The sequence below is a fragment of the Equus quagga genome, chromosome 6 (genome assembly GCF_021613505.1).
Source record: "Equus quagga isolate Etosha38 chromosome 6, UCLA_HA_Equagga_1.0, whole genome shotgun sequence".
Lineage (NCBI taxonomy): Eukaryota > Metazoa > Chordata > Mammalia > Perissodactyla > Equidae > Equus > Equus quagga.
The window spans coordinates 62,317,014-62,333,873 of record NC_060272.1 but is presented as its reverse complement, the minus strand read 5'-3'; the positions used below and the strand labels follow the sequence as shown (position 1 = coordinate 62,333,873).

The following is a 16,860-nucleotide window of genomic DNA, read 5'->3' as shown; positions in this document are numbered from 1 at the left end:
CTTTTCAGTTTAATGCTCAGCAGATGATGTTATTTGTAAGTTACAATTGCAGTGGAGGTGGGGAAGGGGCGGAAATTGCCTCACTTCTCCCTGTGGATTAATATAGGCAGAGTGTTATGAGCGTTTAAGTGAAAGCCAGTGTCAGGGGGAAAGAGAAAAGAGTTAAAGCAGACCCTGGGAACATGGCTGTTTAAGGGAGGAGCACAGGAAGGAGGAGACTAGGAAAGATCCTAGATTAGTGAGAAACTATGTTATGGAAGCCAAAGTAGGTGAGAGTTTTGGGAAGGGGCTTGGTCGGCAAGAGTGTCAACTATGTGGAGGTCAAGTAGGATGCGATCCGCGAGGAAGTAGGTGAGAATCAGAAAGCCTGGACAGAAAGTGAAACCAGGTGCAATTGCAATGAGGAGAAGCTCTGCCTCACAGTCAGTGTTGGAGAAGCAGGTGTTGGACAGGTTTGTTGATTCCAGTCCAGCCAGTTGCAAACCCAAATCAGGCTTGAGAATTAGGCAATATGAACCTGAGTCCAGGAAAATGAGCTAAGAGATTACTCTATTAGGTGGGTGTGGACTGGGTGTCCTTATTGGGATAATGTCCATAAAAAGGGGGCTCACATCTTATGGCTCAGGGTCATTTGCAAAATTGCCCTGCATATCTGCAACTTGTGAACAAGCAACTTTGGTTCTCAGACGAATCACCCAGGGTTTCTTGGGAGAGTCACCCCTATTCTCTTGGGCTCCTAACATCAGCTCCAGTCCCCTTACAACAGTAATCTCCTTTTGCTTGAGATAATAAAATTCTCTACTAGGTTAGTGTCTTTAGCCATGGGGATTAAAGAAATGATGCCGTAGATCAAATCTATTATATTCCTAGTCATGTATTAAGTTCAGGAATGATTTGTGTGTATTTGAAGTGCAAAGTTTAAAAGAAATTCAGCAGGTTGCTTGATCCACACACTTCCACCTCAGGGCCTTTGCACTTGCGACTCTTCTGCCTGGAAATCTCTTACTCCCAATAGCCTCATGCCTTGCTTTACTAAATCCTTTAAGTCTTTACTCAAATATCAACCTATCAATAAAACTTTTCCTGATCATCTTTTTAAAAATTATACTTCACCCTTCCCTGACGCTGCTTCATTTTCTTCACAGCACTAGCCACCATCTGATATGCTATATATTTTAATTATTTATTTGCCCCTACTGTGCACCAGGTACTGTTCTAGGTGCTGGGGATAAAGTGATAAACAAAACAGACTTAGCTTTTTTGGAAAAATGGCTCTATGAGCTGCTTGGGGTCGAAGTGAATCTACAAGGGCGTGTTGAATAGCTAAAGTTGAGAACTGAAAGATCTCAGGCAGAGTAAAAATGAAGATAATAAAATTGTCTAAGTGGATTTCAGGCAAACTAAGTTATTTTATTAGGTCATATTAAGATATTATTATTGAGTTAGTGATGTGACTTCTTAAAAGTATATGCTTCTGGTAAAAAATTTCAAATAGAACAAAACCATACACAATGAAAAGTGAGACTCTTTTCCATTCCAAACTTTTTGTCCTTTTATCCTAACTCCCTCCAGCGGTTTTTCCTGCTTCCCTTCAGACATTTTCCGTGCACGTGCTCACATGTATGAATGTATTATTTCTAGCCAATTTGAAATCTTACATACAGATTTCATTGCCTTGATTTTTTTCACTTAATGTGTTTCAAAGATGTTCATATATGAATACATACTGGCCTGCGTCCTTTTAAAAAAGTCTTTCTTTTAAAATTTCATTGCACAGATTGCCACATTTTAAACTAGTAACCTGTTGATGAACCAAACAATACCTCAATAAACATCCTTATAATACCTCTTTGTTAATTTGTCCACGTGTAAATGTATCTGTAGGATAAGTTGTTAGAAGCAGAATTGCTGATATGAGGATGTGAGCGTGTATGACACAAGAGTTTAAAATATTTCTTCCTCAAACTCTAGTCTGAATGAATGCAAAACTTGGTTTTACTTCTAGCATTCTCACTTCGTTAATCAAACATGGGCTTAATACTTCATCCCTTGCTGCTCAATTTCCTATCCTAATAACGAAGATATTTAATAGCTATGCAAATAATACACTGGAGATGTAATTTATTCAAGTGGCACCAGAAAGTACCACTTACGCACTGGGAGAATTGACTTTAATGCAATTCCACAAGCCTTTATTAAAGGCTCAATGCATGGGCCTGATTCATCCTTTTGTGCATGTCTCAGTCACATGTGTGGTCCTCAGCCACTACAGAGAGGAGTATGGAGGACGCCTGCCATGCCTTACCATCAGAAATGGCAGCAGTGCCGAGCCTGCTGGCTTTTAGCAGCCCAGCTGTGGCCAGCAGGAGAGCTTTCTATGGACACACATTAAGTGGAGGGAGGAAACCCCTTCTCTCCTAGGGAATCATGGGGCATTCAGCCCCTCCCGGAACATCTGGGCCTGCTCCACCTCTGCCTATGACTGTGTGTCAGGGTCACTGCAGGCATGGGACAGCCCACGTGGAAGTCCTTGCAGAGAGCATTAGAGCAAGAGGAGCCAACCTGCAGGTCTTAGGCTCATGAGCAGCTCTTAGAACATCACAGACAGGCCTGAAAGCAGACCTGGAGGGAAAACTGTCAATAAAGTCAAACTTTTTTTCTTTTTTGCAATAAAGCAGAAATATTATGATCAAGAAGTAAAGCCACACATTCCCACTGGTATGCTGGTAAGCCACTTCTCTGGAATGGGGGAAAAAAACCCTGATCTGCAGTGTTTGCCAATTTCTATGGTATAAATACTTCCTTGTTGGCTGGTGGGGAAGAGATGTATGCACTGGCTTTGTGTACATCATAAGCCCGTATGGGCTGGGCCTAGCACGGTGTGGCATGTTACCTTTATACAGAAGTGAAAGGACTGTTATTGATCCAAACAGGATTGTTGTTTGCAATTTTCACAATTATGTCAATACTGCCACCTATCCAACTGATATTGAGAGGTTAGGAGTCATTTTATAACTAACAACAAAGAATATTGGTGTTCTGGTTACTATCGCTGCTAGCAAAACCCCAAAACATAGTGGCCTCAAAAAACTATTTTATTATGCTCACAGATTTTGTGGGTCAGGAATTTGGATGGGGGAGATCTGGGGGAGCTTATCTCTGTTATGTGATAAGGACATCAACTAGGAAGACTCAAAGGCTGGGTGTACCTGATAACTGGAGGATTAGAAGCATCTAGAAGGCTTCCTCACTCACACGTCTGGTGGCTGATACTGGCTTTCATCTATTACTACAGCTGAGACTATTGGCCAGGATACCTACACATGGCCTCTCCATGTGGCTACTTGAGCATTCTCATAGTACTTGGGTTCCATGAGCAAGCATCCCAAGAGACCCAGGTGAAAGCTGTATTGCCTTTTATGATGTAGCCTTGTTTCTTATTTGTTTATTTCGTTGTTCAAGAGACCTTGTAAGACACAATGTTATTTCTGCTAATGTTGTAAGCTCTCCCATATTCAAGAGGGAGGGAATATAGACTCTCCCTATCCAGAGGAGGAGCATCAAAATCACACTTTAAGAAGAGTATGTGAGATGGGAAGTGTTTTTATGGCCATCTTTGGAAATTACAACATGTCAGAATTGTCATTTAGGGCACTCTTCAGAGAAGTAGGTTGAGAATGACCCCATCCAGCTCTTACCCAAACCTCCCTTGAAGCTTTGATCCTTCAGAGAGACATCTAAGAGCTTTGTTAACAATCCATTTTCTCTAGGTGTTCTAGACTCTAGGTATTCCCAACCATATCATCAGAAAACAGTGTGAGGGGACTCTATTAGATTAAGAAACCAGAAGAATCATATTCATCCATTCATCCATTCATTTCACAAAAATTTATCAGATACCTGCTTTGTGCCTGGCACAGTGCTAAGTACTTGGGAGAACAGACACCAAGAGGGCTGAGTGGAGAGAAAATTGTGGAGCCATCAGCACAAAGATGGCATTTAACACTGTGGGGAAGGAAAAGATGACCTAGGCAGAATGTAAATGGGGCAGAGATGAGATGAGCGAATGCCCAGAGGAACGCCACATTTAGAAGTCTGTAGGGGTGAAAGAACCAGACAACGATGCTGGGAAGGAAAGCAGTGATGGAAAAGGAAGTCTACAAAGCACAAGACAAATGTCATAGAAGACACTGCCTCCAGAATGCAGGAGCAGCTATCTGCTGGATTCGGCTGATAAGCTGAGGAAGATGGGGCCAGACACCGGTCCACAGGGTTGAGAGGGTGAGGGTTGTTCTTGATGTTGATAAGAATCATTTCATTGGAGTGGAGAAACTGAACACCCCACTAAAGTGGGAGATGAAGAGGTGGAGGCAACATTTGTGGTTAAATCTCTTGAACTTTTTCGCTGGAAGGGAGAAAAGAGTAATGGAGCATTAGCATTTTCTACAGCAAGTTCTTCAGAACACTAGCTATATTACGTCTTAGTTCATTTGTGCTGCTGTAACAAAATACCATAGGCTGCATGGCTTATAAACCAGAGGAATTGATTTCTCACAGTTCTGGAGGGTGGAAATCTGATATCAGGATGCCAGCATGGTTGGGTTCTGGCAAGAGCCCTCTTCGAGTTTGTAGACTACTGCCTTCTCATGGTATTCTCATATGGCAGAAAGAGAGCCCTCACTGGCCTCTTAAAGGCACTAACCCCATTCACAAGGGCTCCACTCTCATGACCTAATTACCTCCCAAAGGCCCCATCTCCTAATACCAGCACATTGGGGGTTAGGCTTTTGCCATATGAAATTTGGGAGAAAACACACTCAGTCCATTTCTTATTAAGTATTAATTGGTTTAATGCAAATGAAAAGTTTTGAGAAACTTAGGTTTAAAAATCTCTTTATTCTCTACCTTTACAGAGCTTTGGTAAGCTAATGTGCATTATGAATTCTTCTCTGTATTTGATGCCAGAAAGCTTTTCTTTTTTTTAATTTTCAGGTTATATTTTGCAGGACTAATGAAACAAACTTTAAGAAATAATGAGTTTAATTTTTTTCCTTAAGTATTACAGAGGGAAAAAAAGTTAACTAAGTGTGCATTTCTGTATCCTTTGCAAAATGATAGTAGGCACATCATCTGTTGAGTTACTCAATGTGCCTTATATGAAAAACTCTGTGACAAATTCCCGCTACAAATCAATACCAGGAAAAATAAATTGCTTCTCTGAATGAACTGGGGCGTTTAAAAATATTGATCAGTGAATCAAGGATGAATCACAACATTGTATAACTAAAAATGATTTTAATGTAATCTAGTCAATCTCACCACTTTTATGGAGGAGAAAACAGGCCCAGGGATGTTAGAGCACCTGCAGATGCCCTGGGCTCCTTGGCAGCAAGGGCCCTCCTCCCAGCCCGGTCCTCTGGTCACTGCCGTGTGGGGAAACACTAGCTGTTCCTTTCACCACACTGAGCGGCCAGGAGTCTTGGCAGCTGATCTTGTCCTCAACCACAGTAACCAATTTATTCCAGTTGCCTAATAACAGCTACTATCTTCTCTTAAAATCATTATTACTTTTCTGGTTATTTTTAATGTATATGCTTTTCCTGGCTTTTAGTTAACAACTCCAAATATTTTTAGAAGGCACAATCATAAATCATATTAATTTTTTTGAAAATGAGTATATAGAGAAATTTATAAGGTAGTCAGGATGTCTGGAACCTGGAAAGTATCTTCCTGTGTAAACCATGTTAGACATGATAGTTTCTACCACCAAAATCCTTAATCCCTAACGTAGCTGAAATTCACTCATATGTCCCCTTTGGGTTGGCCATTTACTATTATTGCCCTGTGGGGACTTGGTACAGTAAAACTTTATTCCTGCCTATTAGAGGTGAGACTTCTGGTGGCGGCAGAGGTGAGCACAAAGGATCCCTGTATGGGTCACAGTCAAGCAGGGCAAGTTAAGATCTCTGTGCTCCTGCTGACCCTCCTTCACTTGTTTTTTTTTTTTTTTTTCTATAACATGAGCTTTGCAGGATGCCACGGACCTGTCCACTTCATCTCACGCTATCATATTTTCTACCAGAAACCCAAGGGCGTAGGGAAGCAAGAGTAGAGGTGGACATACGTCCCCACTTCAAAGAAGCTGGTCTTTGCAAACTCTAGTAGGAAGATGGCAGGGGAGGAGAGAGAAAGACTAAGAGACAGAGAGAAAGAGAGAGAGAAATCACTTCCCCTGGCTGTGTCAAGGCTCTTCCCCCTCTCCTCCATGCCCCCAGACAGGTGAATGGCCCCGAGGAGTAAGGCAAATGGGAAAAGGATGGTGCAGAGAACCTTTCTTGCTCCTGTGAGCTGCTCCACCCTCAGCATTTGGATGTGGAGGGGAAATTGAGAGCAACTTTATGTTGAGGTATTATGATATCCAGAATCCTCAGCTCTTATAATGCCATAGATATTGTTATATTTTTTAAAGATGATGAGAAAACTGAAGTTCAGAAAAGTGAAGTAACTTACATAATTTAAGACTTTATAAAAAGACTATTAATGATCATTTGTATAGTGAAATATAACGTACATTCAGAAAAGCGTATCAACAGAGACGTAGCAGCTCATTGTATAAGTGTAAGCACTCCCCAGGTGGAAGCAGAAGCATCAACTCCCCCCAAATCCACCATGTCCCCTAGAAGTCACCACCCTCCTGACTTTTATGAGAATCACTTCCTTGCTTTTCTTTGTAGTTTTTCCACCTAAGCATGATGTTGGTTTTGCCTATTTTTTGAATTTTAAAGAGATTAGCTCATATAGTATGTATTTTGTGTCCAGCTTATTTTTCTTAGCATTATATTTGTACAACTTCAAATCACATGAATAGATCCCAATTCTTTAAAACTATTGCATATCGAGGGTTTTGGGGATTGTCTCCATTTTCCACCTACTTCTAATAATGCTGCTGTGAAGATTCTTTCACATATCTATTGGTACACATTATATATAACATTTGGAGATATATACATATATCAATGACAACATATATACAGTGATGCGTCATTGAATGACAGGAATACCTTCTGTGAAATTCATTGTTAGGCGATTTCCTCATTATGCGAACATCATAGAGTCTATTTACACAAACCTAGATGGTATAGCCTACTACACACCTGGGCTATATGGTACTCATCTTATGAGACCACCATTGTATACGCAGTCCATCATTGCCCACGACGTTGTTATGCAGTGCATGACTGTATATATCAGGATATACACCTTTCTGGATCTTGTGGTATGGATATTTTCAACTCTTGTAGATAACCCTAACTGTTTTTGAAAGTGGCTGTTCAATTTACATTCTCACCAGCAACATCTGAAAGATTCCATTGTTTCACATCTTTGCCAACGCTTGTTATTTTCATTCTTTTATGTTTCAGCCATTCTGGTGCTTATGTAACAATATTTCAGGGTGGTTTTAATTTGCGTTTACCTGATTACTAATGAGGTTGAACACTTTTACATATATTTATTTAATATTTACATTTCCTATGTTGTGAAGTGCCTCTTCAAGTCATTTTCCCTTTTTCTATTGGATTTTTTTCTTATTGATTTGTAGGGGTTCTTTATGTAGCCTGCATACAAGCCCTATGTCAGTTATTTTTATTGAAAATTTCTTCTCCCATTCTGTGACTTGCCTTTTCACTCTCTTTATGGTGTCTTTTGATGAACTGAAGCCCTTAATTTCAATGTAGTTCAATTTATCAATTTCTTTTCCTCATGTGTCAAAGATCATGAAGAAATTCCCCAAAATCATCTCCTAGAGTTATATTGTTTGCCTTTCACATTTAGCTCTACAACTGGTTTTTGAATATGGGTGAAGTAAGGGCAATTTTTCTTTTCCTATATATATCCAGCTACTCTTGGACAATTTATCAAAGAGACTATTCTTTTCCATCTATTATAGACATTTATTATACTAATATTTGTGATTGAACAAGAGTATATTTCTTTTAACTTGGATAAAACCCCCACAGTCACTGAAATACATTTATCTAAAGTTATGACTTATCTAAAATTTGGAGAATGTCAAACAAACCTAATTATTTCTACGATCCCTTCTTTTATAAGATGAAGGAGCAAATCTTTGAGTTACCTGGTGACTATCCCAAAAAACCCAAAGATAGTTTAAATATATAGACATGTTAATATTTTTATTATTCTGAATTCAAGCCTAAACTTGAAAATGCAGAGGCAAATGGCAAAATAAAGAGCAAAATGCAAGGCAAAAGGCAAAAATGAAGAGTGGTCAGATATGAGTGTATGGCAAAATTATCTAAAGGCGCAATAGTTACAGACACTGTTTTTACAGGGTACATCAAGAAGAAACAATGATTATTTAAAAATTTTAAATTTTCATAAATAAAGAACTTTGTTAAAATTAGTTAAAGTGGCAAAGGCCCAAAGAATGTATACTTAGAATGGATAAAGATGTGGTATGTATATATACATATGTATATATGTGTGTGTGTGTATTTTTTATATATATATGTATGTATATATATGTGTGTGTGTGTGTGTGTATGGAATATTATTAATCCGTGAGAAAGAAGGAAATCCTGCCATTTGAGACAACATGGATGGACCTGGAGGGCACTATGCTAAGTGTAATAGACAAAGAAAGACTAATACTGTATGGTGTCACTTATATGTGGAATCTGAAGAAGTTGAACTTGTAGAAACAGAGACTAGAATTGTAGTTCCCAGGAGCTGCAGGTGGAGGTGGGCAATGAGGAGATGTTGGTCAAAAAATATAAACTTCCAGTTATAAGATGAATAATTTCTGGGAATCTAATGTACAGCATGGTGACTAGAGTTAATAATAATGTATTGTATACCTGAAAGTTGCTGAGAGTGTAGAGCTTAAATGTTCTCACCACAAAAAAGAAAGGTAATTATGTGACATGATGCTATGGTGTTCATCATTTTGCAACATGTTGTACACCTTACACAATGTTATATGTCAATTGTATCTCACTAAAGCTGGAAAAAATGTATACGTAAAGATCAGTATTTTTCTGACTTATTGAAAAAGTTTAGTTTTTGCTAGACTTTTAAAGCTAATCTTAATGCACCTTTATATGTCAATGTCTTTCAAAATACATATGCATATAAATATATATTAAATTTAAAGCTTTCAACTTCAGTTTTAAATATAGTTAACTTTGTTGCATAAACCTGTGTTTTGTGTATATATACATGTGTGTTATATCCATATATATGGATGGCTATGTATATATATTCATTGCCTCTCAGCTCCAGATTCACCTTCGCTTGCTCTGCTTTGTGGTTCTGTTGTCAGATCCTGCAAATGTTTCTCCTTTGCCAGGTGGCGCAGTGTTAGGCTTTGTCAGTGGAGGGACAACACAGAAGCCAGGGACTTCTTTTCCTGTTTCCAGGGTGCTTTCCTCTCTTCTTGCTTCTGGCATGCAGGACACTCACTGGTGTTCACACGGCAGCAAGTTTCAACCACACCCCTGGGGACCATTTTCCAGTGAGTTTAGCAGCACCACACAGGGGCTCCCCAACGAGTTCCACCAGTGCCCTGGCTGAGGCTCCTCTCGGTGAGTCTCCTCTCTCTCTCTCTCACTCACACACAGTGTGGGCTCACACTACACTCATGGAGTTTTATTTATTAAATGCATTATAGGTAATTATAGCCATGATTCTTTTCAATGTTCACGTTGTCTCAAGGTTTGTTCAGTGGAAGCCTCTTCAAGCCGGCCCCTGTGTCTCTTTGTGTTGCTCCTGTTAGTCTGTAAGTCCTTCCTGGCTTTCTGACTTAGCAAGATGTTCTTTTTATTTTCCTGCTTGGGATTCATAGACCTTAAATATGTGATTGGTGTCCTGCTGTTGTTCTAGAAAGTGGTTACAATTTCCTCAAGTATTGCTTCTTTCTCACTCTCTCTACTCTTTTTTTTTTTTTTAAGATTGGCACCTGAGCTAGCATCTGTTGCCAATCTTTTCCTTTTTTTTTCTTCTTCTCCCCAAAGCCCCAGAGTACACAGTTGTATATTCTAGTTGTAGGTCCTTCTACTTGTGGCATGTGGGATGCCGCCTCAGCATGGCCTGATGAGTGGTGCTAGGTCCACGCCCGGGATCCGAGCTGGTGAAACCCTGGGCCCTTGAAGCAGAGCGTGAAAATCTAACCACTCGGCCATCTGGTGGCCCCTCTCTACCCTTTTTTGAACTCTGATTTAATGTGTGTGAGACTTTCTTACTACGGACTTTTTCTGTTACCTTTTAAACTAACCTTCCTTTTTATTTTTCAGGTAATGACTATTGTCAGTTAACATAACCAGCCCACAGTATGGCATACTATATCGTAAAGATTTTGGAAGTACAAATTGAAGGAAGGTGATAACTTTACTAAGTTACAACATTTTGGCAAATTCATACAGTCTCATTAATATGATAAAACCGTATTTGGTCACAATTTTCACTCCAAAAATATCATTTAAGCATCAAATCAAAACACTGTGGTTTTTAATGGTTTATAACAGAGCAGGTTATTTTTATTTTTAATTTTTTTTGAGGAAGATTAGTCCTGAGCTACCATCTGCTGCTAATCCTCCTCTTTTGGCTGAGGAAGACTGGCCCTGAGCTAACATCCGTGCCCATCTTCCTCTACTTTATGTGTGGAACGCCTACCACAGCATGGCTTGCTTAGTGGTGCCATGTCCGCACCCGAGATCCGAACCGGCGAACCCTGGACTGCCGAAGAGGAATGTGTGAACTTAACCGCTGCGCCACCGGGCCGGCCCCAGAGCAGATTATTTTATACTAATTAATACATATAATACTTAAAACTATACAATTTCTCCCTTTAAAGTGAATGCCTTCAAGCCAGCTGTTGAAGTTTACCACAGCCGGGCAATCGTATGTCCGTGAGAGGTGGCTCTGCTTGGTTCTGAGGTTGGTCCAAAGCCAGAGAGATTGCAATGTGTGAAAACCTTTAAAATCCTACCTGCAGGAGATTAAATATGCCAATACTAATCTAAAAGTACTTTTTTCAAAAACTGTTAAATTTTCACATAGATACTGGCACCCTCAAAATTAGATGAACATTGTGAACAACATTAATTTCGGATGATCCCTTTTATGTAAAAGCCCCGCGTCTCTTTATTTGGGTCAGAAGTCACATAGCCTTTCTTCAGGTTATTAAAAAAAATTATACCCAAAATGTAGCTGTATTTTTAAAATAGCAAATATATTGCCAGCTTAGAGACACTTGGGGGACCCAATGTTGTATGCCAATTTTCATTATCATTTCTCTACAAATGCTGCCGCTGCCATAGGTGTCTTCATCTTCCTCTTGCTGAAGCCATCAACTCTTCAGTCTCGGCATTTAATTTATGTATTGCCCGTTCTGTTGCATGTCAGTCTTTATTAGCATTGGAAGATATGGTACTTGCCCCTAGTCCTTCTGCGTAACTGCTGAGACTGACTCCTTTCACAGTCGTTATGACTTCTTGAGTCAAAATAATTTTTCCTGGGTCTTGAGGATGTGGTTTGTATATGTCTCTTATATACTGAAACTGTGTTTATAAATGAATTAGTAGATTTAAGTTTCATTATTTTCTCTACAGGATCAACTACAGAATGTTCTTGAGTATGTGTTTTGGTTCTTACTGCACCAATAAGTGGAAGGAATTCCCAACGGAAGGCAGTTCCGTTCTGTGCTGAGAAATCTATGGCAGTGCAGTTTTCCAAAGGGATCTATATGTCTGTTCAATACATCAACCCAAAGCACACTTGGGTTCACAGGGTTTGGGTATGTCTGCATTGCAGCTGTTGGAATGGTTCCCCATGGGTGGTAAAAGACATGCTCTGAAGTCCAGATCTTCGTGGTGGTGGTGACCTGTGTGATGTCCGGAAAGTGCTAGAGGACAATGAGGCAAAGAGGCGGCACCCGTCCCCACCTCCACACAACCGCCAGCCATCCCAGCTGGCCACCTCTATACTATGCTTACTAACCATTTTCTTTCTCCATGCTACATTCTGTATAATTTCTTATGACTTATCCTCTAGTTCACTAATTCTCTTCAAGTGTGTCTGATCTGCTCTTGAACCCATCCATATAGTTTTAAATTTTGTTGTGTTTTTATTTTTATAAAATCCTGTTATTGTCTGCTTTGTCATTTGTTTTTCTGTTCCTGCAGAGATCCTCAAGTTTGTCTTTTTTTTATTCAAACATAGGAAGCATGATTACATTATAGACTCCTTGGTGATTCTTATATCTAAGCCTTGTGAATCTGTGTTATCTGTTGCTTCTGCCGGTTCTTTCTAGCTTCCTTGTGTGCTTAGTTATTTTTGACTGGATAATGGATGTTTTATTTGAGAAAAAAAATAGTAGGCATAATTTGAAGCCTATAACTAATTAAGGAAACTTCATCCAGATAGGATTTGTCATTGCTTCTGCTAGGCATGGGGGTGCTACCAGTGTGAGATCAACTGAAATCAAGTTCAAGCTTGAGATTCACTAGATGACCCAGGAGCAAAGCTCAGGTGTGGTTCCCTGTGAGGGCCGATCCATTCCTGGACCAGCCTTACTCTGTAGACCCTTTAAGGTCCCAACATTGTAGGGAGAGTTTCTTATTGTAACCCCATAATGTTAATAGTATTCACAAGGAAAATGTTCTGGGATAGGCATATATCATCAGGCCAAAGATATCTATTTTTTTTTTGCCTTTTTTGTTCCTGAATTATAGCTTTCTCTTCAGTTTTTGTGATTTCCTATTATTTTTTCAGCTCTTAGATTTTTAAAAAGTATTTTGTTCCAAATTTTTTGTTTTTAGGGTTGGTTTGAATAATATAGCCCATGGTACTGGAAAAAAGGAGTCCTCTTGGATATATTTTGAAGGTAAGCCTAACAGAACTTTCTGACTGACTGGAACTCGTGGATAAAAAAGGCCAACTGTATGTAACAGAAAGAGGAGTCAGAGATGATGGGAAGTTTTTTGACCTGAGCATTTAAGAATAAATAGGTCAATAACTGAGATGAGAAAGACTGAGGAAGGAGCAGGCTGGAGGAAGGATCAGGAATTTATTTAGGGGCATGTTAGGTTTAAGATGCCTAAGATGCATGCAGGTGGAGAAGTCAGGTAGGCAGCTGGGTGTGTAAGCCCAGAGCTCAGGGAAGAAGTTAAAGCTAGATGTAGGAAATTTGGAGCCCTCAGTGTATAGATATTTATTTATTTATTTTTAAGGTGTGCTTTTTTGTGAGACAGATTGCCCCTGAGCTTACATCAGTTGCCAATCTTCTTTTTTTTTTTCCCCTCCCCAAAGCCCCCCAGTACATAATTGTATATCCTAGTTGTAAGTCATTCTAGTTCTTCTATGTGGGATGCCGCCACAGCATGGCTTGATGAGCGTTGTGTAGGTCCGTGCCCAGGATCTGAACCAGTGAACCCTGGGCCCTTGAAGTGAAGCATGCAAACTTAACCACTTGGCCACGGGGCTGGCCCCAGTGTATAGATATTTAAAATTGTGAGATTGGTTGAAATCACCAAGGGGGTGAGTACAGATAGAGAAGAGGTACAAAGACCTAACAGACATTCAGGAAATATTTGTTCTCTCCTCTTCTTCTCCTGAAGGACTATATCAGTATAATGTACTGCCAGATATAAAGATAGGAAGTTTTTTCTATTTTTCACTGAAGACTAAGACAAATGAAAAAATTTAGACAGAAAGATTTTGTCACCATGTCCTGTCGCCCTACTTCCTTGCTATCATTCCAGCCTTCCCCTTTCCCCATCCCCACCGTGCTGCTTAGTGTGGGCTGTCAGCATTCCTCGGCTGTGTTACTGTACAGCCTCAGAGCTTGTCTTCCTGCTTCCAGCCAATGCCTTCTTATGTTTCCTCCACACCAGGGCCAGAGCAATCCCCGCACAACCAAGGGTGATTGTTTTTTGTTCTTTTTAAAGATTGACACCTGAGCTAACATCTGTTGCCAATATTTCTGTTTTCTTCTTCTTCTCCCCAAAGCCCCCCATACATAGTTGTGTATTCTAGTTGTGAATACTTCTGGTTATGCTATGTGGGACACCTCCTCAGTATGGCCTGATGAGTGATGCTAGGTCTGTGCCCAGGATCCCAACTGGCAAAACTTTGGGCTGCCCAAGTGGAGCACGTGAACTTAACCACTCTGCCAGGGGCTTGCACCCCCAAGGGTGATTGTTGAAGGTCCGTTCTTGAAGTGGCAGTCATAGTTAATATTTATTAACATCATTTTTACAAATTTAGATGGACAAGACTATACTAGCAGCAAGGGTTTTGCAAACCGAGGATACAATGCAAACTTTTTTCAAGAACATATGAGTGAAAGGACAGTGTTTTTGGCAGTTGTTTCCTATTCATTGCAAATCATGCATGATAATTAGGAAACAGAACTGTAAATAAAAGACCAGGACATTTGTCAATTCTGTGCCCACTCACCATTCAGGTTTCATTCTATGCATCCATCCATTTCTAGAATATAAGGATTGGCATTTTCTAGTCAGAAGTTGATTACTCAGGGAGAATGCCAAATTTCTGCTAAAACTTCCTTTGAAAATAAAATTTACCCTTGTCTGCCAGGAATAAGTTGGTTGTGGACCTGAGTGAAGGCAGGAGGGTAAATTGGATGACTTTTCATTTTCCTTGACAATATTGATATGATTTTAGAGTCTATTTCTGCAATAATTTCCTATCTCTACCTCACTCTATGTCTTTATTTTTTTTATATTTTGGTCCACACAGAAGCTATGTCAAAATAAAAGAGAAAGTTATCAAAATAAAATGCTGTTTTTAGTGTGAGCCCTTCAGAAAAGAGTTTAGAACCAATGCTTATCTTGACTATAACTGAAAGGCATCTAGTGCTTACACTGGGCCAGGTTTTGTGCCAAGCACTATGCACAGATGGTTTCATGTAACCTGCACCACAACCCTTGGTGGCAGGTACTTTTATCATCCCCGTTGTAGAGATGAGGCACAGAGGAGTCAAGTAGCTTGCTCAGAGCTAGTAAGGAGGCAGACAAACTCCAAATTCTTTGTATCTAACCTCTATGCTGTGAGGCCTGGTGGATGGACGTCTGCCCGCAGTAATACTTCAGTTGTAGTGAGTTCATACAATTTCCATACGCTGAGGACTGGTGATGCAAAGACCCTAGGTCAACCTGAGGTATAAGGAGTGCGTATGCATCTAGATTTCAAGTGGACTTGTTCTCAAAACCTTTTCATATGAGCTCTTCCATTGTTCCATATTCTTTGCCTTCTGGTCTCATCTCTCACACGTATGTTTTCCTGTCTTGCATTTCTGAAAGTTTTCAGCATGTTAGTCACTAACAATGGTGTCAATGGATACTCTGGCTTTTAGGGAGCAGGAGCTCAGAGCCAAATAGACTTGCCCTGCACAATGGATGAGATAGCTTGAGTGAAATCTTGACTAGGAGAGGAGGCAGCGTCAGAGAGAGGAGTCTGTGGGTTAAGCACTGGGAGTGAGGAGTGTAGAGACCTCTTTGGGGAGGTCTGGACTTTGGAGAACAGTAATATTGAACCATACGTGATGCAACCTTTCCATGTGATTCCATAAAATTTTCAGTAATCACCTCAGTAAATGATGATGTTCTTAAGTAGTTTGAACCTGCTGAAAGGCCGAGTTCATGTTCTGGGTCATTTAGCCAGAATCAAGGTCAACAGGCACGAACGAGGGAATACAAGTCTGACAGATGAAAGATTTTTGATCAGACAGCGGGAAATTGGCAATCAGGGTGTCAGAGGTGGAGAACTCCCGATGATGGCCTAGCCCAGGGTCTGATCATGGAAGAGGTGACTGAAAGGGAGTGGCGGTGAAGGTCTTTGGAAATAAGGAAGTGAAGACACTGAGGCAGAATTCATTCAAAACAACCCTCACATTCTGATTATTATTGCTTACTCTTCACTGCTGTCATTATAACCAGCCAATCACTGTTTTTTGTGTTTGCGGTCTTCTGCATCAATGTAACATCAAGATATCCAGATGGAAAGGGAAAAATTGAGCATTCTCGAGAAGAAGGTTTGAGTAACACCAAACATCCAGCAACAGGAAGATGAAATGTCACAGTGATTAACAAATCACCTTTATCCAGACATTTTGAAATCAAGTAGAAACAGTTAGAAAGTGGATATTGACTGACAATTTCCCAGAAATGAAATTTAGAAATCAGAATAGGTCATTGCATCTAGGCTGAGAGCTTACCAGAAATGGGGTCTCCATGTTAGTCAAAATTTAAGCTGGTCAGAAAGATGAAAGGCAGACAAGCGCCTGGGAAGTCTGTCAAAGGAACGATTTTGAAAATTTAGGTAACAAGAAACGAATGACAATGTCACAGCTAAGATGAAACAGCCTGGGAAGTAAAATCTACATAAGAAGCAAAGGTCAAGAAATATAGGAAGATCAAGCTTGGGAACAAGGTACGGATGAAGGATAAATCAAATTTAAGTGCACTACATAATGTTCTTAATTAGGTAGAAAAAATAAGAATTTTGGATATGAGGAATAGAGAAAAGAGAGACCGGGCCTGTTGACCACGTTCTGTAGATGCTTCTTAGACACCAGTGTGCAGAGAATCACCGGGGGATCTTTGTTGCGGATTTCGATTCAGTGTGTCTGCAGTGGAGCCAGGGAGTGCAGATTTCTGCAAAGCTCCCGGGTGCTGCCCATGCCTCTTGTCCTCAGACCACACTGCAAGCGACAAGCCTGTAGAGCAGAGCTTTTCACACCTGGATTTCCCAGAAAGCTCCCCAGGGGATGTGGATACGCAGCAGGATTTTGAAACCAAAGCTATTGAAAAACTTGTT

At 40.2% G+C, this 16,860-nt stretch overlaps 1 pseudogene; it reads right to left on the bottom strand.

Annotated features, from left to right (window-relative positions):
• Positions 1-11,307: 11,307 nt before the first annotated feature.
• On the bottom strand, positions 11,308-16,276 carry LOC124240733 (PRELI domain containing protein 3B-like; annotated as a pseudogene).
• Positions 16,277-16,860: the final 584 nt, after the last annotated feature.